We start from the raw sequence: 22,264 nt of genomic DNA, 5'->3' as shown, positions 1-22,264 counted from the left end.
AAGAATCATACGTGTTAAATAAGGACTGGAAGTATTTTCTAAATCAGGTATATATTCACATTAGATCGCAAGTTACCAATATTCCAACAGAGCCACCTACTACTTTTATTTTAGGAACTGTTGGAAACAAAACGAAGCTATCTTTGAAAACTATTTAAATATTAAACATGATTGTTAAGAGTATTGAGAATGGTCTTAAAATAGCTTTTTGTTTTTCCAGTTTTCTTGACATCCAATTACAACTGTGATGGTTTAAATCTTTTACTCGTTTCAAACTGAGGGTTTTAAAAAAATAACAGACAGCTTTTAAGTTTAAAAGCTGCACATAAATACTTAAAAAGGTGAAATTTTTGCAATTTCAAATCACTTTTGTACATCACAAACATCAGTCCTAAGAAATGCTTCGACAGAGTCTGTTTAACATGTCTCCAAGTAACATGTCTGACTATGTATTTCACTAGCCTGTGCTCTAAAGTATATTGCTTTATAACTGACTTGTTGTCTACCTATGCATGAATATGATTTCAATTATACACCAGACGTAGTTTAACTACTTCTCTTGCAGTTCACCAGGTAAAATCATTATTTGTTACTTCCAGTTCTTGTATTATCAGTCATCCACATATATTCCTCAGTGGAAATGCAGGAGAGACAGAGCATTTTCTGATATATCTCCAAGTGGTTATTGGTAGTTTTTTCTTCATTATTATTAGGCATGGTGCAAGAGCCATACCAGAAGTTAACAGTATTTTCTTACATGTATATCAACATCTTAGGTGGATGCAGGATGAGCAAGGGCTTGGAAATACATGAACTTTTTAGACCAAATTCTGGTTATAACTTATGATTATGTTTCTACTCTTTCTAAACATTAAACAATTATTTATATTGGATGGACATTATTATTTGTATGAATTTATGACACACTATACAGAAATGTATTGCAAATACAACTTTGATAAATATTTTGCCTAACTAGAGACTTCTCTTTCCAACATCCTTAAATGAAAATTATGGATCTTTCTAAAAAGCTGTCATTCAGGACTGTAGCATTTTTTCTTCATCATAACTATTTCCATTTTAAAAATATATATTAATCAAAATGTCATGTCTACATACTGTATTTTCAGAAACAAAAATAATCATATTATTACATATTATTTACCATAAAGACTACAAACTCCTAAGACTATACTACCTTTCTTATTTAAATTTTAATAAGGTGCTTCCTTACTAGAGACTAGAACTCCTGAGTAACCCCCTTTCCTGACTTTACCCATTAAAAGCAGTAAGAGATAAATAAAACATTGAGAAAGCTTCTAAAGTGATCAAGTAAGAACTAACTAAGCAAACTTTGGTTTTTTTAAAGCTCTCCTCTTGCTCATTTTAAGAAGGGAAACACCCAGAAGCCTGGTGTTAATGTCTCTGCTGATTGTGAAAATTGCAGCAATAAAAACTCCAACTGCTTGTCTTAAATTAAGACTTGCAAGACTACATGTGAGATCTGTATCTTTACATTAGTTTTTATAACATTTGGAAGTTTGGTTGCTTGCTTTGATGTTGGTCTATTAACGAGTAGGGGAGCCAAAAGCCAGAAAAAAAATGTTTACTGGAAACTCTCAAGTCAAAACCTAAAGTAATTGGTTTGTTCTACCCCACATGATTCAATATCCTGATTCCCCCAACTACCAGCTCCCTGAGCTATCTGAACGTCTATGCTTTTTTGCTGTTGCCAACACATAGTAACCCACAGTGATTGAAAATGGCAGCTGAAGTGCTGCTGCAGCACATTAATTTTTCTCTAAGTGGTCCAATTTTGTCATCTGAATGTTGAAAATCTTCTTTCCACTACGGTTTTTCTACCTTCAGAGATTTGTCGAATTTGGAGTTGCCATCATATAAACCGAAGTGCAACATTTTCAAGACAATTTTTAGATTATCCCTAATAGCTGAAAGGATAATGCGCTTTCTTTATAGCACTCTGCATTCAAAGCAGTCTAGTTAACAGCAACTTAAGTGTGATAATGGCAATTACATCAATATGTTCCTTTTATACCACCAAAAGGTACTACTTCAGACAGCTAAAGACATTAGGTAAATAAACTGCTGAAAATTACCTGAAAGTAATGACACTCAATTTTAGGACCACTAAACACATCTATTTACAAAATGCCCAAATAGTCGTGTACATTTAAGAATAACAAAAATCTATATAAATTATTTAATTAACTGCAGGGGTTTTTGCCAAGACATACCATATATATTCAGTCCCTTCATTAAATGAAAGGAAACAAGCATGAGTGAAGACATCCTACTCTATAAAGGCACATCACTTTCATGGCTTAAAAAGAAACACCCCCCCAAGTCATCAAATGGAGAACCAGAAGGAAAAAAACAAAAAACAAACAAACAAACAAAAATCAACAACAGACCAAATGCTACATACCAAGTGCTTAAACCAACTTTTTAAAAACACAAAATGTATGTTTAGTATCTGTATCATTCAAGTAAGTGGTTTGGAAGGAGGGGATTGGAAAGGAAGGCATAGGAAGTTCTTTTTTGCTAGAGATACAAACAGAATACAGTCCCCAAGAAACATCTGGTCCCTGGAAAAGGTCCCAACTTATTGACAGATAACTGGATTTTGCTTGGCTTTGGGGTTACTAGATTATGAATATTGATTTGCAAACATAATAATAGGGTAGGCCGGGCCACATCCCCTTTCAGACTCAAGGAAATAGCAACAAAAGAAGAAAAAACTGCAAATATGTAGTCATGTAAGACAACGTACAATGTGATGAATGTTCTACACAGCCACCAAAACAGCATACTTGGCCATACTTGGCCATACTTGGTTTCAAATTATTTATTATAGGGTAATACTAACCGCAAATTAAGTTATCTTAGTAAACATAGTATCACTGATTAAATAAGACTACAAGAATTACTCATTTTCACTTTTTCTAGAATAAAAAGGAAATTGAAGCATATGGCCGGCAGTGACCAAAACTTCTTTTAAAACTCTCCATAAAAATATCTATTATTCCAGCCTACCCACCCATTAAGGAGGAAAGCATATTTGTTTCAAAGGTCTGGAATCGAGAGGTCTTTTATTACAAGATTTCATTTGTTTTCTGAAGTAATTAGAAGGTGTTCCCCATTCAGTCCCTGCACGCAGTAACGTGTAGGCCATACCCAGAGCATAAGTGCGGTAGAAAGGGCTTTCTAAATCCCCCTAACAGAGAGGAGACATCAGAAACCACGCAACAGTGCCTATCATAAAAGGTCACTTTTTTCCTCAGAACAAACCATTAATCAATAGAGCGTAATTGTCCGAGCGCTCGCAAGGGCTCTGCAGCGAAGGGACCTTGTTTTTCATTCGCATAATTGCAAAACGGCAAAAGTTCAGAAACATAACCCAAATCCACCTCCCCATTTTACCCCTTTACAATTCCCACTGCCCTTTGGGCCTCTGCTTGGAAGCAAATGGAAGACAAGCTGAAGTTTTCTCAATTGAGCCGGAGCTAAGAAACCTTTGATATGCTAATACCCTCCTTCAAACGGTAAGAACTCACACTTGCATTAATTCAAACAATTTGTGCAGAATGATGCGAAATGGCACCTCTTTTCGTGGCAAGCAACAAAAGGAGGGAGCCGGAGCGTCTGGAGGAAACCAAACAGCAGAACATTTGTTCTGCAGGACTCCTTCCGTCGCGCACAGGGGCATTTCTATGCAAAGAAAAACACACCTGAGCACCAGCAGCTCTCTTTACTTTCCAACAAACCACACTCAAGCCCCAGCAGGGCTAGCGCAGACTAACAACAAGATGTTATTTTTAGAGCCAGACACAGCAACGGTGCCTCATGACACACTCTGTTTTCTGTCTCCAGATGGCCCCAGATTTCTACATGTGAAAATAAATAGAAATTTAAAAAAAAAAAAAAAAAAAAAAAAAAAAAAGTTGTTCTCACTCCACAGCCGACAAAGGGTAATTTATTCCCCTTCCCAAAGCCCTCCCGCCACCCCCCCCAGCACGGGCTGGTGGATGGACGCCCGGTTGAGTTACAAAAATAAACCCGCAACAGGTAATTATTTACTGAACGGATGCAACTTTCCCCGCTGCGCGATGCGCGCCGGGGAGCGCCGAGCCGCGGCCGGGCCTGCTCCGCGGGCCGACCCCCGGTCCCGCACCCCCGCGGCGGGGCGGCCACCGGCGGCGGCGGGGGGGGGCTGCGGGGACCCGCCGCGGCTGCCGCAGGCCCCTCCGCAGGGCCGGGGGGGGGGGCGGGGGGGGCGGCCTGCGGCGGGGCCGGCTCCGCGCGGGCGGAGAGCGGCCGTGCGGGTCGGCGGCGGCGCCGCGGTGCTGGCGCCCGAGGGCCGCGGCCTCACGGAGGGGCACGTTCCTCGTCCGGCGGCGGCGGGGGCCGGCAGGAGGGGCGGCGGCCCCCGCGGGAGCGCGGGGGGGCGGCGGCCTCGGGCACCGGCAGGCGAGGCGGACCCCCAAAATCAGGGCTTTCCCGCCGGCGGCTCGGTGGGGAGCGGGCGCCGGGAGAACGGAGCGGCGAGGCTGCTGCGGCGCGGGGGCTCCGCTTACCTCTGTCTGGGAGCCGAAGGGTCTCTCGGCCCGGCGGTACCCGCGAGCCGGGTCACCCCGCCGAGCGCGGGGCTGCGGGAGAGCGCGGCGGGGTGAGTCCCGGGGCTCCGGCGGCGGGGCGGGGAGCGGGCGGGCGAGCGCCGGGCTCGGGCGGGCAGCGGAAGGCAGCTGGCTCTGCGGCGCGGCGGGCTGGGGCAGCGCGGAGCAGACGGCGGCTTCTCCTCCGAGCGGCCAGCCGGGAGGCTCTTCGGGGGCTAAGTCAACATTTTCCTGCAGTTTCCGACACTCCGCTCCGCACGAAACGTACGATACAGCCAGGCTCCCGCACGCACGCACAGAACAAATAAATTCAATTTTCAAGGAAAAACGAAACGGAGGGGACGGCGGGCGCAGCGCGTGTGCCCAGGCTTTGGAGTCCTTTCTGTGGAACGATCAGGAGGCGATGCCAGCAGCGGGAGTAGCGGGGAACAACTCGAAAATGTTACAATGGACACCCCCCCCCCTCCTCTCTGTCTCTGTCGCTCGCACCGACCGGATTTACATCTCCCGGGATGACATTCTGGCCTCTGGCGGGGTGCGGGTCCGGCCCCTCCTCGGATTTTCTCCTCTTCCTCCCGGTGCTGCTGCCCCGCCAGCGACTGGAGACCGGGCGCCGGGCGCTGAGCTAGTAACGCGCGCAGCAATGGGAAAAACGCAATACATACACACCAAAAAAAAAAAAAAAAATCCCAATGAATTGTATCGCAGCCTCCTTTTTGCTCATGCACCTCTCCGTGTGTGACTGGGGATTGCGAAGTCCTGACACAGACTCTCCGCCGGCTCTGAACTGGAGTCACCTCCAGCCTCCTCCCCCTCCAATCTCCACCCCCTCTCCCTCCGCTCCCCACCCCTGGGCTCAGCTAATCACATAAACATATTATCACGTAGAGCAGCACCGGCGAAGGACAAAAATCTCTCCCTTCCTGCCTCTTTTTCTGCCCCCCTCCCCCCTTTTTTTTTTCCAGCTGGGGGGGTGAAGGCTAATATCAAACGCCCGGCCGCTCGGCACCAAAGGCCGAGCAGACCGGCTGCGCGCCAGCGCTGCCCGCCCCCCGCCCCATCGCCGCGGCTGCCGAGGGGCGCGCACCGCCGCGCAGCCGCCCGCCCGCCGCCGCGGAGCCGCTGGGCGCCCCTGCCCGGCGCCTCGGGCCCCGGCGCTCCCCGGGCCTGGGGCCTGGGTCCCGGGGCCTGCCGCCGCCCCTCGCCCTCCGCCGGCGGCTGCTGGCGCGCTGCAGGCCGGCAGGCGTCTCCGCGGCACTTTCTCCTTGGCCGTACCCTCCAGCGCGACCGCGCACCGCGACCGCGCACCCAAACTTGTGCGACGGGCCCTGCGCGGGTGCTGCGCGGAGCGGGGCTGCCCGGGCCGGGCCCGCTGACGGCACCGCTGTGTGTGTTCACTCGCCCTCCCCGCCTGCACTCAAAATCAGGTCCCCGGGCTGGGCGACCGGCGAGCGAGAGCCGGCGGGGGGAAGGGGCTCTCCGCTCCCCGATGCCCTGGCGGCTCTCTTGGCCCCTTCCCTCCATTTCCCCGCGTGGAAGCGGCTCGGCCCCTGCCCGCCGAGCGCCGCTTCTTGCGCCGCCCGCACCAGCCGTCAGGGACGGGCTTGGAACCACAACGCTGCGTTAGGGAAAACGTGTCCGGACAGGGTAAACAGCACTTGGAAACGGTTGAAAGGATACTAAGTTGACTCATTCCTGCGCTCTGATACAAAACGCAGTCTAGTAGCGCTGTTGCCTTCCTGCCAAAAATCTGCTTAGAAACCAGGGGTTGGGGTTTGTTGGTAGGTGGTTTGGTTGGGTTTTTCTTTTCCTCTGTATTGATGCAAAATACCGAGGATCCGCTCTGACCTTTCAGGGTGTGCAACACCAGCAATTGCCGGCTCTCAAGGTCAGGGAGAAGCAGCTGGGCATGAACAAGGGCGCGTTCCTGCGCGGGGGACCGCGGGGGGCCAGGGCCGCTGGCAGCGCCCCTGTGCGCGGCCCGGCGGAGGCTGCGCGGGGCGCCGCGGGGATTCAGCGGAAGCACAGGCACAGCCCAAAGCAGCGCCAGACCTGTCCTGGTAACTCCCCCCTCCTCGTTGCGAGGTTTTCTTTTTATCCCTCCTCTCCCTTTTCTAGCTGCAGCACTGAAATAAATCCTCTCGAATGAATGTACGCGCAGAATCGCGGGCACGAGGCAGGACCACTCGGGCTTGATAAACTCTTTTAGGTCCAAAGCATATTGACAGTTCAGCTTAAAACACCCATGGCACACCAGGGAATCGGGATCATTACCTTTGTTAATGGTAATGATTTATTTTTTAACTTAATTATTGTGACTTCTCTGCATACCTGTGCAATTAGCGTTCCTCTTCAGAAAATCGTAACACGTATCAAGAGAAACATGACATGTTTAAAAGGAAACTGGATCTTTAAGACCTTGCAACATGAGGTAGTAAGAATGATAGAACTGGTCCAGGGATCCTCAAAACCGCATTAAACTTTCAACAATGCTAGCAATAATCCCAGGGTTTAGTATCTAAAAATGACTGAAATCTGCCACGCCATAGCCACGCTGGCCTTCCTCAACTCACAGTAGCTGTAGAGGGGACAGGGAAGTGGAAGAGCAGCGCCAGGCTTTTAGGACCACAGGAGGAGTTCTGCCATAGCCAGCAGTACGTCTTCCTGAGGCCAGTTTCAACTGGGTTAAATCCGCAAACTGCCTCAAAACCAAACTCAGCATGGGAGGACAGGAGATCGTGTGTCTGTGTGATAGTTTTGTACCTACTAGATATAGTTAAAAGTTAAAAGTATGGGTTACTGTGAGAGCAGAATGTAGCAAAAGAGCAGGTTCTCCATTTTTCCCCCAGTTTTTTAAGTCTTTTACATATCCCTAGTACAGTCCACTGGCCTTTCTTGCTGAAAATACTCTTTTATATATATATATATATATCTGTATAAACCCTAAGTAACCCCTTATGCATTTCTAATGGAATCAAATCATACACGCATTTTAATGTATTTTATTAGAAACTGGTTTTCATTGAAAGGGTTGGATGCATCCGTTATGGAAACATGCTTAAAAAGAGGGTCATAGAAATATAAAGATATACATATTGATTAGCTATCATTTCACCAGAGTTTTAAAACATATAATTAACAAATCCTACTTTCTTTTTGTCAAATAAATGTAATTGCAGATAAGCAGTGATAGCCCTGAGCTAACAGCCTTTTGCTCAGTTGATGAGAGCAGGATTTAGCCAGAAAACAGTCAAGAATACAAGAATTATGTGGGGTTGGCAGTTTTCCTTTGAGAAGACATGAGAGGGGGGAATTCTTCTATTTGGAGCAAAAACTCTTGTTGTTTTCTGTAAAAAATTTTTACCCACAAAAAGATTGAAACGAACTGCAGAACTAGGCCTTGTGTTAATATTTGCTGAAGTCAAAGTGAATTCACCTATGTGGATTCAACTGCAGGACTGAAGTTTATTTTCCCCCTTTTCATCAAAAACTTCTGGAATCATATTTCCTTCTACATGCAGAACTGGAGTTTTACAACTCTAAGTTTTACAACCCTGAAGTTGTAAAACTGAGTTTTAAACAATTGATAAAAATGCAGACAGAGACCTTTCGGCATTTGTTTCGAAAACACATGCTTCCATTAATTCTCATTAAATCTGGATTAAGATGTAAGTACCTGCAGAGGTGTATATTGTTTTGGCAAGTAAAATATTATTATTCAAGCGATTAATTTTACTTCACATGAATCAGCATCTGTCTCTTTAAAACATATACCCATGGCATACTTGAATCTGATCCTTTAGTTTTTACTCAGCCACAATTATTGCCAGATTTGAATATTAATGTATAAGAAGGAATTATAACAAATCAAGTTTCTTTTCACCATTAAAACTGCCTACTATTTGCTTTTTGCCATATCCCTGTAAAATACGTATCTCATGCCATATGGACTCCACAAGTATGTACGAATTTTCCTTAAAATCTTGCTTTGCTGCAACAGTGCAAGTTATTTAGCTTGAAAACACTATAAGAAATGTTATAACCTTAGCAAAACCATTTGATAAGATTTGTCCCTTTTACCAATGTTAAATTTTGTAATGTTTCATGTTAAGGTGTATATTCTGTGTGTATTGCTCTTGAATTGTTTTGGTGAACCTGCTGGATCATGTCCTTGAAAAACTAAAAGCAAATTTGTAGTAATTTTTTAAATAATCACAAGAACTGTGTATCAATTAGCATTTCTAGGGACTATGTGTAGGACAGTAACAACTAGAAAAGATTTAACTGTCAGCTGTGTACTTGAAGGAGATGCATTTGAGAAAGGTGATTTAACTTGCAGTAAAAATTAGCCAAATTATGATGTCTGTGATACGATCTTGTAGACTCCACTAGAGGTTTTTTTGCCATAGAATTGCAGCTTACATCTGCCTATTCTTAAAAAGGTTGATTTAAAATGTTTTAATATCTTAATAAATAATATTTTGTATTGCCCTAAGTGTCAGTTCTCCCATGAGAAATGGTTTACACAGATTTTATGAAACGTATTTTTTTATTACTGGAGTTTTATGACTGAACTTTAAATACTAGCGACTGACATTTCCTCCTATCTGGATGTACTCCTGTGAATAACGTATCAATGAACTTATAATGAGATGTAATGTTAGGAAAGACTGATAGGAGAGGTTGTGTATATATATATATATATATATGTAGTGCAGTAGCATCAGCTAAAATTGGTGCAATAGAAAGACAGGGTTTAATTGGCATAAAGACATGGGGTTTTTTACCATGGTACATGGAAAACTAAACCATTACATGATTTTACTATTTCAACACAAAACTGAAATGGCAAAATTTTGCTTTCTTTATTTTGGAAAATACCCAGTTAATTTTGCAGACAAATTTATATGGATAAAGTGTGAATGATACAACCCATAAGAGGAAATATCCAATGTATTGTCTTAAAAGTTTGGAAATACATCTTGACAATTACCGGTCTTTTAAACTAAGTAATTGATTTTAGTGTCACTTGGGAAAAAATGAAACCCATCAATAAAATAAGAGAATTCTGCAGCTGTTCCTAACAAATAAATGTAATATGAATTTGCATTTTACATAGTTTACTTCAGTAATCAATTTTAATGACTCATAATCTATATAATTATTTAAGAAATGACAAAATCATTGACTTACTCATAACACTTGCTAATTGTTTTTAAAAATAAATTCTACACATGACTAAGGAAACACCCATTTCCATTTGCTTTATGTTAAATCAACATCTAACCACTCATGGTGATTTCATTCAAAGAAAACAGAAGGAACACATTAGCTGTGTGGTTAAAGAGATTGATGGGCTTCAAACATTTTAACCATGGATGGTTTTTTTCCAACTGTAGAAACTCATGTTTTTAATTTAAATAGCTTCAAGAAAATGAAGATCATTTTATTCAACAAAGCTGTTGTTTCTTGTTTCTTAGACAGAAATTAATTTAATTTTGTTTAATTAAGTAATATTAGAAACAACCTTGTTCAGAGAAAATGCAGCTATGAAACAAAAGCATGTGTATGCCACATTAACTAGGTATTCTGAAACAGAATTTTTGTATCACATTAATAAATTATAAGAGATCAATATGATTTTTACCAGTGAATTTAGGTGCAGTATTTTGTGTTCATGCTAAGACATTGCATTTGCCTCTCCACTCTCTGAAAAGTAAATCTGAGGGAGCGATGGAGCTCAGTGTTGTTGAAGAAGTACATTCCTTACTTTGGGCTTTGGGTATTTATGGGCGTATGTTGGAGAAAAGTTTACAGTTTAATGCTCCAGGCATTTATAAAGGCCAAAGAGTTTTCGAGATTGAGCTGTTAGGAGTCACGTAGCAGAACACGTTTAAAAAGAGACGAGTACAATTCCCTGTTTTCATATGAAAAGCTCAGCACAGAAGCTGAAACAATCATACCGGGAAAGGAACTGCAGTGCTGAGCTTTTGGGGAAAGAGATATGTCATGAGATCCCAATTCTCCAAATGGTTTTGCCCATTTCTAGGTTCCCTTTTCTCCAGCTGCTATATCTGCATAGGCATTACTTCTGCTTTTGGGCAGCAAATAATGTTTTTTAAGGAAAGAAGCAAGGCTCAAGGGAATAGTAAGAAATTAAATAGATTTTTCTATTTAAAATAAATGTAATTTTGCCTGGCAGGTAGGGAGCTCTTTCTTCTGCTCCCCCTCACACAACTGTATTAGACAATTTGCTGTGATTTTGCTAAATCTCTGTATCTCTTTCACTCGGTAGTTTGCAGCAGAGAAGTACCCCATATCTCAGACTGGCATGTGTTGAGGTCACGGTGTATTCTCACCACATCTCCCCACCTCTTGCTACCCTACTGCTTGATGTAACAGAATGGGAAGATTTGAAACTGAATGGGAGAAGGACTGGATGTCTATGCTAACCCCTATACCTCTTATGATTTGCTTTATCAAACTCCAATTGCAGATCTAGAACAAACTTACATTCATTTATAGAGTGCTTTTAACTATAATATTACCTAGGTCACTAGCCACTCTTCTGTTGCTTGTGTGTCACAAAATGAAAGATGATGTAAAAAAGATGAACAAAGAATGGAGAATTCAAAGAGAAACCATTGTATTTGCAAGTATGAATCCATGAAGGCTTTTCTTTTCTTACCCAAGCACCTAGTATAATAATCGTAGGCACTATTAAAATCCATGTTCTTGATGGCATAGGCCAAGATGTGAAGAAATACTAATCTTTATCTGCACAGCTCTATGAACCCATGCGTTGGGGGTAAGGTTAAATTTACTTTCTTGAGAAGTTATGGGATAAAATACATCAAATTCTTGGAGCACCGGTTGGAACTCAGGCCTCCCCATTCCAACTGATTGCCCAAATCATTAAGCTATAGAGTCATGTTCCCTCTGGTGCTCTCACTTTCTAGCCCAGTGAATCCTGAATCATTTTGTGCCTGGTGCGTAACTTTAACAGAAGTGGAGAATACCTCCATCTCCAATCAGGCTGTGGGTTAGAGAACTGTTTAGGTGGGGAGAAATATGCATTTGAATCCCTTCAGGCAGAGGAGAGAACTGATCCTGTTTCACACACTTTGGACTTAATTGCTGGTTGTAGAATAAAGCTACACTTTTAAAAGAAAGTGGTGATTACTGCTGGGTTTAGTGACAGGCTAACTGTGTTGGTGGGTGTCAGGTGCTCTTAGAGTATGTCTGTCACCTTTAACTGCTCAGCTTTGTTTCACAGACAGCCTTATCAATGATGAAGGCACAGAGTTCCTTAGTCTGGTTTATCTTGACTGAAGCAATACTCAGCATGATGAGCATTAGAGCTGTAGGAAAATTTAATATAAAACCATGGAAGCGTCTATTGAACAGGGGCATCCTCCCCAGGTAGGCAGCATTTAAGCAGAGGGGTTTTTAAACTTCAGGGCCTAAATTCCTTCCACATTTCTTTTTTAGGAGTCTAGTTGTTGGAATTCAATATGATGCCTACATGAAATTCTGGTCCACAGTCACAATACCCAAGTTCAGAGCTATGGTAATAGGTTATGAACAGGAAAGAAAAGGGTGCTCACTATCAATGACGAACAGAAAAGAACCTCCCACTGGGACTTGCTCACCTCATGACTGCAACTTTCAAATTCCCTTGTCGAAAGGTGAGGCATGAGAGCCATATTTGCTTCCAAACTTGCATATTTCAGTTCACATTCACTGTTTTCCCAGTGTGCCACTAGGTGTTATTCTGTAAGAACAAGTGGTGGTTTTTGGTGTTTTCTTTTTTAATTTAGAATTTTCAATTGGTAGCTTTAATTAAGACAATGTAGAAGTCATGCTTTACGTACAGTTTATCTGGTTTTGCTTCTTAGTTTCCCATGCTGCTCTGGAAGTGCTCATAACCTCAGTTGATTGGTTCTACTTGCTTTGATTTTCCTTTGCGGTTTAAACCAAGGACTTGGTCCCTTATATTTTTTTATAAGAATATATTTTTTTCCTCTTGGTACTGATTGCCATTGAAATGCTGACAGTTATGTGATTGGCTCCCTCTGGAGCGGATACCAGAGATGCATCATGGATCACTGGTCAGAGAGCCTAGAAACAGCAGCAAATTCAGTCTCTTCCCCCTGCCCATCAACTTTGTACATCAGCACTGCTTTGCAATCCATCTCAGCTGGCATGGGCAGAGCATGGAAAAGGAGACCTAGATTTGTTTCCAAGCTTACATCTTACAGTTCACATTTTGTCATGCTTGTGTTACGTTGCCAGGTGTAACTCTGGCAGCTGTAAGAACAGTCATTTTCCTTCACCGAAACTGCCTATAAAAGCCTGTTTCAGTAATGATTTGTTATACATTACAAACACCTGCAGCACATGGGAATTAATATCACTAAAGTATAGGGATCAAAGATATTCCACCTTTTTTTCTTTAATTAAATGATCATTTACTTCTGACAGACCTCAGTGTTTTTGACAAACAGTATTTGAATCTGATTGAAGGTATGGTTACGCCTTTCTAAAAACACTGCAGTCAAAGAATGATATTACTACCATGCTCCCGTTGTGAGGAACATCGACTGACTGCTTAGTACTACTGCTAATTATAAATATTAAAATATATTCAATAATTAATTAAGATGCTATTCCCCACCTCACTATGAGCACTGGCTGCTGTTTGTTGAATAGTCAGCACCAAAATATGATCTTTTCCTATCATATCTGGTAAATCATAATACTACATTTAATATATCATTAAGACAACACACTTCAGCTCCTATTGCATGCTTGGAAAGCAAAGTGATAACTCCATATGCATTTACACAGGAATAGCAGAATTTCTTGCATATGCAGTCACTGAATCTTACTGAAAACTAAACTACAAATTTGCATTGTACCATTTAGGTGCCCAGTTTTGCCTTTCTGTTTTATCTTCCCATCGCCTCTCTCTATGGCTACATTGACTTAATTTGCTTTCTTTAGAATTTTTGTTGATAGCAAAATTAATGTGCAAATTCCCTATCAGTTGTATACATTAATAAAATTCCCTCTCAAACACAGATCATTGAAATTAGCACTGGTAAAAGGTGAGATACATATTCATACAGTTATTTACATAAATCCCATTCAGCTTTATGCACCCTAAGTTTAATGCAAAATATCTACTACCATAGGTAATTTTAGCACAAGCAAAACAGCACATAGGTGAGATCTGACTTCCCAAGGATTGCATGTCTTTTAATAAATAGATTATTTGAAGAGAAAAAATTCTATAAGAAATTAGGGTTTTGACATTATCATTTTTATGAATAAAGATTTAATTTAATATTCTGCATATTTTAATTTTGACACTTAGTGCAACCCAGTTTTAAGTTTCCAAGGAATTTATTGGTCAAAAGTTATCACTTCACAATCCATTATCATAGTAAACCTTACAAATTAGATCTTTTATTACAGTGCTAAAGTTGGCAGACCAACTCTGTTCTGCCTTGCAACTGAATTCAACTACGTTTTCAAAAAGATTAGTACATATATGGTAATACAGTTGTTTCCTTTGGGGAGACTAGTGTCTTTACAACCAAGAGTTGAAAACAGTCTCCAACGAATCACATGGAACTGGTTCTTTGCAAATTATATAAATTGTGCATGACACCTACTTTATGATACAGTATAAAATAGTGTATTAATCTGTTAATAAACTAAACTTTTCAATAAGAACTATAGTATGAAGCAATTTATAAGGTAGTGTACATGCTAGACCACAAAGTAAGTTTTATAAAAATAAGTATATACTGGGAATTGATCTATGCAGCACAACATTTTTATCATTTCTAGTGACAAAATATCTTTAAAATCAGTTGCAATATGCATATTGATCTACAGATTATTTACTTGGATTATAGAAAAGTCATTAGGTTGTTATCTATATAGTTTTAGGGAATTAAGGAATAATCTATTCCTTGTGAAAGACACTTGCTACTAAAAATATAAACTGAAATCTACTATGTGCAGGTGCAGATTCTACTTAGCAATGCAGCTCTGTTTGTGTAAGTGATGTTTTCCCTAGCAAACAGAGGAGCTGCAAGGTCATGAAACAGGCAATGGCACATATCTCTCAGAAAATTCTGCTTTACTGTATAGACTTGCAATTTTTATATTTCCCTCAGCATATTGCAGCAATGCATTGTGACTTATAGCGGTCTCTATTTTTCACAATTTTCCAGTTAATGAAAGTAATGTTTAAATACTCTGAAGTTAGATTATTAACTTCTACAAAATAGAAACAGATGTGTGTCTTAGTATGCCATTAAATTTATGATTTACATAGTATTCTTGAATACAGCTGAGCAGAGGCCAATGATTCTAATTTGCTCTAGATTTACAATAACCTGATCTGGTTTTTGTAAGTACTGAAACACTTTAAACAAAATTAGAAAGCCGTTGTGCTTTGTGTGATTAAAGATGCAATTCCCTTTGGGGTAATGAGAAGAGTTAGAACATGTTTCTTTCTTTATGGATGTTTCTATTATAAACACGAGTACCATATATTATGATTTTTGTTACTATTTCCTTGTTTTTAATTATAAAATAAACTGATTGAGTTGTACTGGAGTTACACTGAAACAATGCCAAAATCTAGCTAAAGAATGCATACAAAGGTTCATAAAAATCCTTAAAATTCTTCCAAGGGTCTTAAGATCTTGTTAGTAAAACACTAGTTCTTTATAGTTTGCAGAGACCAAAACACCTCTCTGATTTAGAACTACACAATTTAAAGATTTATTTAAAAAGCTAACACATTTCTCAGCTTATTAAACTATGTGAATGCACAAAATTTTACCAGACAAAGGTTCAGTGGATTCATAGCAATTTACATCTGGAGATACAGATTTGCTGTATCTAATGACAGAAATGACAACTGGAATGAGTGTTGTAATTTAAAGCATGGTGTATCCATGGGTAGAGATCAAGTTGTGTTGTTGCTTCACTAAATACTGAATTTTTTAAAAAAAAAGAGGAAAAATGAGATTCCATATGTCAGATATAAGTAAGTGGCATGTGAGAGGAATACCCTGTGTATAAATATTTAAGGCATGATTCAAACATTATGAAAATCAGAAGTTAGGCCTATAAAGGTGTATGGATTCAGGGTTAGCTAGAAATGAGGTATTTCCAAATTCTGATCTATGACTCTAAAAAAGATTTCTTTTGTGGCCAAAATGTATGTCATTTAGCACTGTAATTCACTTTTCACATGGAAAGGTGATGTAGCAATAAAGTGTAAGCATCTGTTTCATAGGGACTTTTTATAATAATTTTTAAGGCTACCTCAACTATTCTTTGCATATAGCTGCCCCCCCCCCCCCCCAAAAAAAAAATTGATTTTATGAGCATAGAAGTACTGAACCAGGACTTTAATTTACATAGTACCTGGAATATAATATTATTTCATATATTATGTTATTCATTTGCTATTTTACATAATGCACTGAAGATAATATATGCTCAATATTATATATTCATATTTAATCATATTACAGTATATGTATTTATATTTATCTTTACCTCTGATGAAATGTTTAATATTATTAATCCTTTAATTTTAATTATATATAATTAACTATCATTAAAACAGGAGCATTACCTTTTAATAAAAATTTAATCATACATTTACTCAAGCACAGGATCAAAATGCTACACACGGATGAGATGTCTTAAAAGTGATTGAATGCATTAAATTTGTTTGGTCACTCACTCTTCCAGTGCACTTAGAGATTGCCATTTGTGCTTCACTCAAGAGATCTCCAAGGGTAAGCTCCCACACTCCTACCACATTCTTTGATTTGGGATTACGGTGTTAGACAGTCATATAGGCTGAGCCACAAGCATAGCTCTCAGCCTGTATGTTGCTCCAAATTCAGCTTTCAGTTTTACCAGTGCACCCCCTGATAGCTACAGCATGTGGTCCGTTGCAGGTATTTTTGCATTTGGCTGTGGATTAGTGTAATGCAGCACTGGTAGTATTTTTGTTCCAGGCAGACCGATGTGCGCATATTTCATTTTAAGAAAGGAAGAGGATCATTATGGATTTTTTCTGGGGAATCTGACAATGGCAACTGGAATGAAAAAAATGGTAGGAGAAAAATTTTCCATTATAGATTGAGGCTGAAGTGCATTTAACTGGACTAGTTTTGTGGTTTCATCTCAACTTTGTGAGAAATATTTCTTTTAAACACATAATTACCCATACCAGTGACATAAGGCTGACAACAAGAGACTGGCAAACATAGTAACTAATTCAAGTTTAAGTTGTGTCTAGGGAAGAATTAGTATTAGAGAATTGTTTGTTTCCTTCTTGGAAAAGTATATATGGATATGGAATAAATTATTGGTAGGAATGAATGGCGTCAGGACACGGAAACCTCGTACTTACTTTTCACCTGTAACTTAACATAAGTTGAGGCCCTACTTCTGCAAATGCACAGGTTTAGGTGAGCAAACTTTTGCTGAACCAAGAACATATTCCCAGTCCTACAAATAGTTATGCCTGTTAAACCTCATCAACAATATTAACTTAGAAATCACAGATATAGGGGAATGTGTCACCTTACATCTTGTATTAAAATTGATGGTGAGTTTTGGAAAAGGAGTTTTTAATTGTTCTGGTAAATTCATACTAACTCACTGAGTCCCAGAGTATGGAATTCTGTTTGCAGCAAACTGTCGTTCAAGGAGCCCTGTGTGATTAACTTGGAGACTGAAGGTAAAAACTGCAGATGAGAATTCCATATGTCTGAGGCAAAGCACCTGAAAGGAAAGCTCACATTTTAATGACAGAGCATGGGATGGTCATTATAGGAATATATTGTATTGATAAAAAGGGAAAACACCTGGTCAACAAAGGTTTTGTAATATTTTTTCATATTAGTTATTTTAAAGTCATATTAAGCTGTCGGAAGACTTTGTTTCATTACAAACACTCTGTTTCTTAAAGATGTTCGGTGAGTCTGGATGCACTTAGCATAATTTATTTTCCAATCGACTCTGAGTTACCCAGACCTACTTCTATTGAAGTCAACCTTTTTTTTTTCCCAAAAAGAATTGAATGAAGTTTAATTTTTCTTCAAAAAGAGACTTAGTTAGATTTCTTAATTGTCAATTTTCTTCAAACAATTACTGCATGACAACATTTTAAGTAAATGAAAATCCAACAAATTTTGTGATTCCTTATATTAAAGCCCACTCTAAAAACATTTGTCTGGTGCAATTACTCAGCAACTCAGAATAAGTGGGAAGTTCAAAAGTGTATTTATATTGGTTTTGAACCTTCCTGATTTAAAATTACCTTATCCCAAAATACATTTAAATCTCAAAGGGGACTGTATTTTAAACGTTTCTGTGGCTGGAAGGCGTCATACATTAGAAAAATATTAACTAAAAATACAATGGACCCTTTTCTACTCTTTTCTTTGTATTTCCCGGAGCTATTTCATATTAATATTGACATGGGTAAGACAATTCAACAAACTTCAGAGTGATAACGAGGCCATTTTGCAATGGCTCTTTTGTTGAGCAATGAAGCTGTGTAGAGAAGGGCAGATTTTGACTATTCAGTTCCTGCCATCCTGATCACTCTCTATTGCATAAGACTCAGGTCAGAAAGTTTAAGTGTCTAAAATCTGTAGACTGCCTGTTTTCAGAAAATACCAAAATAGAGAGTAGTAAAAATCTGTAGGAGAACTTTCCATCTTCTGGTGAGACATTTTTTTACTTATGCAGAACTGGTCTTTGTTGAAGAGCTTCTGTCTTCATTATTTAATTTCTTTGTGGAGCTTACAGTCGACATGATCCTGTTGAGTTCTTTATTTAATATGTTTCAGAGCGCAGGACACCTGCCGACTTCTTTAATAACGAGTTGTCCTCAGTTGGCTTATATGTGAAAACTGTGCAGCAGAGGCAAGTAAAGAATAACCTTAGACATTAAGAGTGATTCCATTAAAAAATAAAATAAAACTATGTCCAGGCTCCACACCCGAAGTCTCTAAAATAAATTTGCAAGGGCTTTTCACAGCATGGAATCCAGGCGGATTTTTTTTTAATTGAATTCTGTTCTGTGTAAGTGCAGCTCAGTGGAATTCAATTTCCATGTAGGCTCCCAGGAAAGAAATACATGCTAAGTATTTTTATTGCTAATGTTTTGGATTTAGTTTCTTAAGTATTATTTAGATTTGACTGTGGACAGAGTTGCTAGTGTTTACTGTAACACAGTGCTCTGTGCCTTTTGTTGGAGAAGGGACTCTTCAAAAAAGGATTGGCTAAAGCACAGAAATTTAACCATGAATAAATTCTGGGGCTTTGTATTGTATTAATAAGGCTCAAACTCTACTTCTTTATACAAACCCTATGAATTTGATGGAAAATCTCTGTATTCCTAATTCAAACTTTATTTTTTGTCCCACTTTAATATATTTTCCCTACTTTGTTGGAAGCCTCTTTCACACCTTGTTAGGAGAAGTATGGGGAAATAGTTGTCTTCAGGGAAGCCCTACAGTCTCAGTCCTGCGGTTTGTAAGGGAAGAAACCCTACTAAGATCAATGAGTCCTTCTTCTGCTCTCAGTGGATCGTAGCTAAACCAGAGAAGTCAGACTTCGACCAATTAGTTCATCTTAGTTGGCTTTATTCTACACTCATTCACATAATTTTTCCCATAATTCTTTCACTTCTGCTGAAACACATTATTTTCTACAACCCACAAAACTCAGGTGATGAATAAAACCTATTTCACAAATGAAAAATACACTCAGCCACTGTTAGCTCACACTCAGATTGTCTTTCTCAGTCAATAGAATCTTAAAAAAAATGCTTTTTGCCTTACAACTATAAAGAAAACTGTTGACTGATAAGGCAAACTGTTAAAACAAATAGCTGTTTTATTTTAGTTTTTTAATGTTAATCCTTATTTTCAGATAAAGAAATACTCTGAACCAGAAGTTCAGCCTTGTTAATTATTTCATGTTACAATCAATAAATTAAGCAGCCTTTATCCACGCTATTAAGCAGCCTTTATCCATGTTATGTGAAGGATGCTCACCTGGTGAAGGAACATGTGCTCCCACCTCGGATTCTGTCACAAAATTTGGACCTAATCCAAAGTATGCCCAAATCTGTATTAGAAAACAAACTCTGCACTGCTCATGTTTATATCCACGTCTCTTATCTCTAAGAGGAAATGTCTCAATTTACTATATTGTCTACTATATATAGTCTATAATATATTATCATTATATCCATCTATATATATATTATATATTATCTATTGCCTATTCATACTATAATGTTGAAGAATATGTGTTGGGTTAATAGAGTTTTTATTTTTTAATTGTGTATTTTTTATAGATAAGCTTGTTGATAAAATTGTAAGGTTTATTAATACTTTTGTTAAGTTTGTCAGAAAATTAGTGTATGGTAGAGATACACATCTTTTTAAAATCTGTCTTGCAACAGCTTGTGCACACAACCTCATTTCAAATTCTGTTTTTGAGTAATCATTTTACATGTGTTTAAATCACATTTTGATTTTCTGTAAACACAGTTTTTACTACATAACATATACCATTGCTAGTTTTGTAAACATGTTTTCATTGTTATCTTTAAGAACTGAGACAAATCAATATCTAATCTGCAGTATGATAGTGACCAGGACAGCCTGTGCATATGATTATCAAAAGATTCAAGTCTGGACAACACCCAGAGCAAATGGCAAACCCAACCCCAAGAACTTCTGTAGTGCTACCTCATTTTGAAGTTGTACAAGGTTTACTTTTCAGTCTTGGTGTTGCTCAAATGTCATGGGAATGGGGGTGGGGGGAGGCGGGGGGTGAGGAACCAACACTGAACCCAACAGAAAAACTCCACAGCTTCAGCACATGATGCAAGAACAGGTCTACAGGGCCACTGAACCCTGTATCTGCCTGCAACTACAATCCACCAACAAGATGCTGGATAGTTTTAGGTCTGGGAAATAACAGAGGCAAAAAAACAACTCGGAGCAGAAGTTGGGCAGGCAATGTGGAGCAGGGCAGGCATTTGGGCCTTGCTCTTCTCTGCAGCTCCCTACAGCCAGCTTCATCAGGGCAGCCTTCAGGAGGAAGACTGCACTCTCCAAAGATTTTTTGTCATAGTTCATCATCCTTTTATTTTATTGTAATTCTATGTGGTGCAGCTAAGCTGTTCACAGACAGATAAAATGATATATATTTTTTCACTTCAGCTCATGTCCCTTCTTCCTGTGCTCCATACAATTATTTTGTAGCACATGAGGAAAAATGTTTATGTTCTGTCTAATTCAGTCTAAATAAAATGTTAAAAGGTGGCAATCTCCTTAAACATTACTGATCATTACTTACAAAACTATATTTTAAAATTGTGAAAACAAATGCTTTGACCTTGTGAGCTATGGAAATATTTAAAAAACAAATCTGCTATGTTTTTTTGGCTAATAGTTGTGATTTGCATAGTTGAACCTTGAATGCAGTCATAAATAGCTACAGAATCCAGCTTGGCATAATGCCCAGCAATGTTAGGGTGCCAGACAAAAAATCGGGTCAACCACTTACCAAGTAAGTCATTCTGTCTCAACAAGGTGATGTCTAACAAAGAATCTACAAGGCTGAAGACAGATAACATATTCAGCTGCTGTTCAGAAAGACAAGAACTTTTCATTTATCAGGATAATCTACTACTTGTAATCAGTACACCAAGTGAACTCCCTCTTGTAAAAAAAAGAAAAGCCCATCAATTGTTTTTGCTAATTAAGATGAATATTATTCCTGTGAAATGAACCAAAAAGTTCTGTGTAACAAGAATCCCAAAAGAGATCTATAATCTAAAAGAATAATTGCACAGAGATTTTAATTGAGAGGAAAGTGAGAACTATTTTTTGTCTTCAGTTTTTAGCTGCGATGGTCTTCCACGTATGTTAGTGGGTCTTTTATGTTCTCAGTTTATCTAACATGATTTCTCATATATTAGAAGTTGTGGAATTAAAAATTCATGACAAAATGGTTATATATTTAATGAAATGCTACCACTAAACGTTACATGTTTAGGAGTAATTTGAGGTAACATCCTTTATTAACATACGTAGAAAAAAGTCCATTTTTAGATTAAAATCTAGATGTTGTGACTGTTCATAGTAATGTGCATTTAATCTTTATTCATTAAGCACAGCTAGAGTTAGATATGAGAAGGAAAGTGTGTTTTCTTAAGGTGATATTAATTATATTCAACAATTTATTTTCTTCTGTGACATTTATCTTGGTTTTAGGATTAAAACAGCCTTGCAGTGTTGAAAGTGAGTAATATGAGGAAGCTCGGTTTCCCATTCCTTAAACAAAGGACACCCAGCTTGAAAATATATTTATATTTGAATTAATATTTACATAAAGGAAATCCATAATCAGCAGAGTAACCCTGTATTCCTGAGCAAGTCGGGGAAAATTCACTGAGGTGTACATAGTTATACATATAAAAATTAATTATCCCCCAAATAATCTATTACTGTCTTTGTTGTAGTAACCCTTAAGGTTACTACAAGCCTTTGTCC

The 22,264-nt window shown here is 39.2% G+C and overlaps 1 protein-coding gene and 1 long non-coding RNA gene across 21 annotated transcripts in view; one reads left to right on the top strand and one right to left on the bottom strand.

The window, feature by feature from the left end:
* Positions 1–22,264, bottom strand: part of ADGRL2 (adhesion G protein-coupled receptor L2) — a 393,202-nt gene that overhangs the window by 155,108 nt on the left and 215,830 nt on the right. For 18 of the 20 annotated variants that reach the window (XM_074876378.1, XM_074876380.1, XM_074876379.1 and 15 more), the window contains exon 4: positions 21,276–21,328. The exons of 1 other annotated variant lie outside the window; for it this stretch is intronic. The gene's annotated coding sequence lies outside the window, so the exon portion shown is untranslated. Of the gene's footprint in view, positions 1–4,595; positions 4,892–21,275; positions 21,329–22,264 lie in introns of those variants that run through there. One more of the 20 variants, XM_074876365.1, reaches the window with a different exon arrangement.
* Positions 4,425–5,334, top strand: LOC141946494 (uncharacterized). The gene is made up of 2 exons (XR_012629852.1): positions 4,425–4,687; positions 4,872–5,334. It is a non-coding gene; the product is annotated as an uncharacterized LOC141946494 (long non-coding RNA).

This window comes from Strix uralensis, chromosome 8, assembly GCF_047716275.1.
Source record: "Strix uralensis isolate ZFMK-TIS-50842 chromosome 8, bStrUra1, whole genome shotgun sequence".
Taxonomy (NCBI): Eukaryota; Metazoa; Chordata; class Aves; order Strigiformes; family Strigidae; genus Strix; species Strix uralensis.
This window is presented reverse-complemented; position numbering and strand designations above follow the sequence as displayed.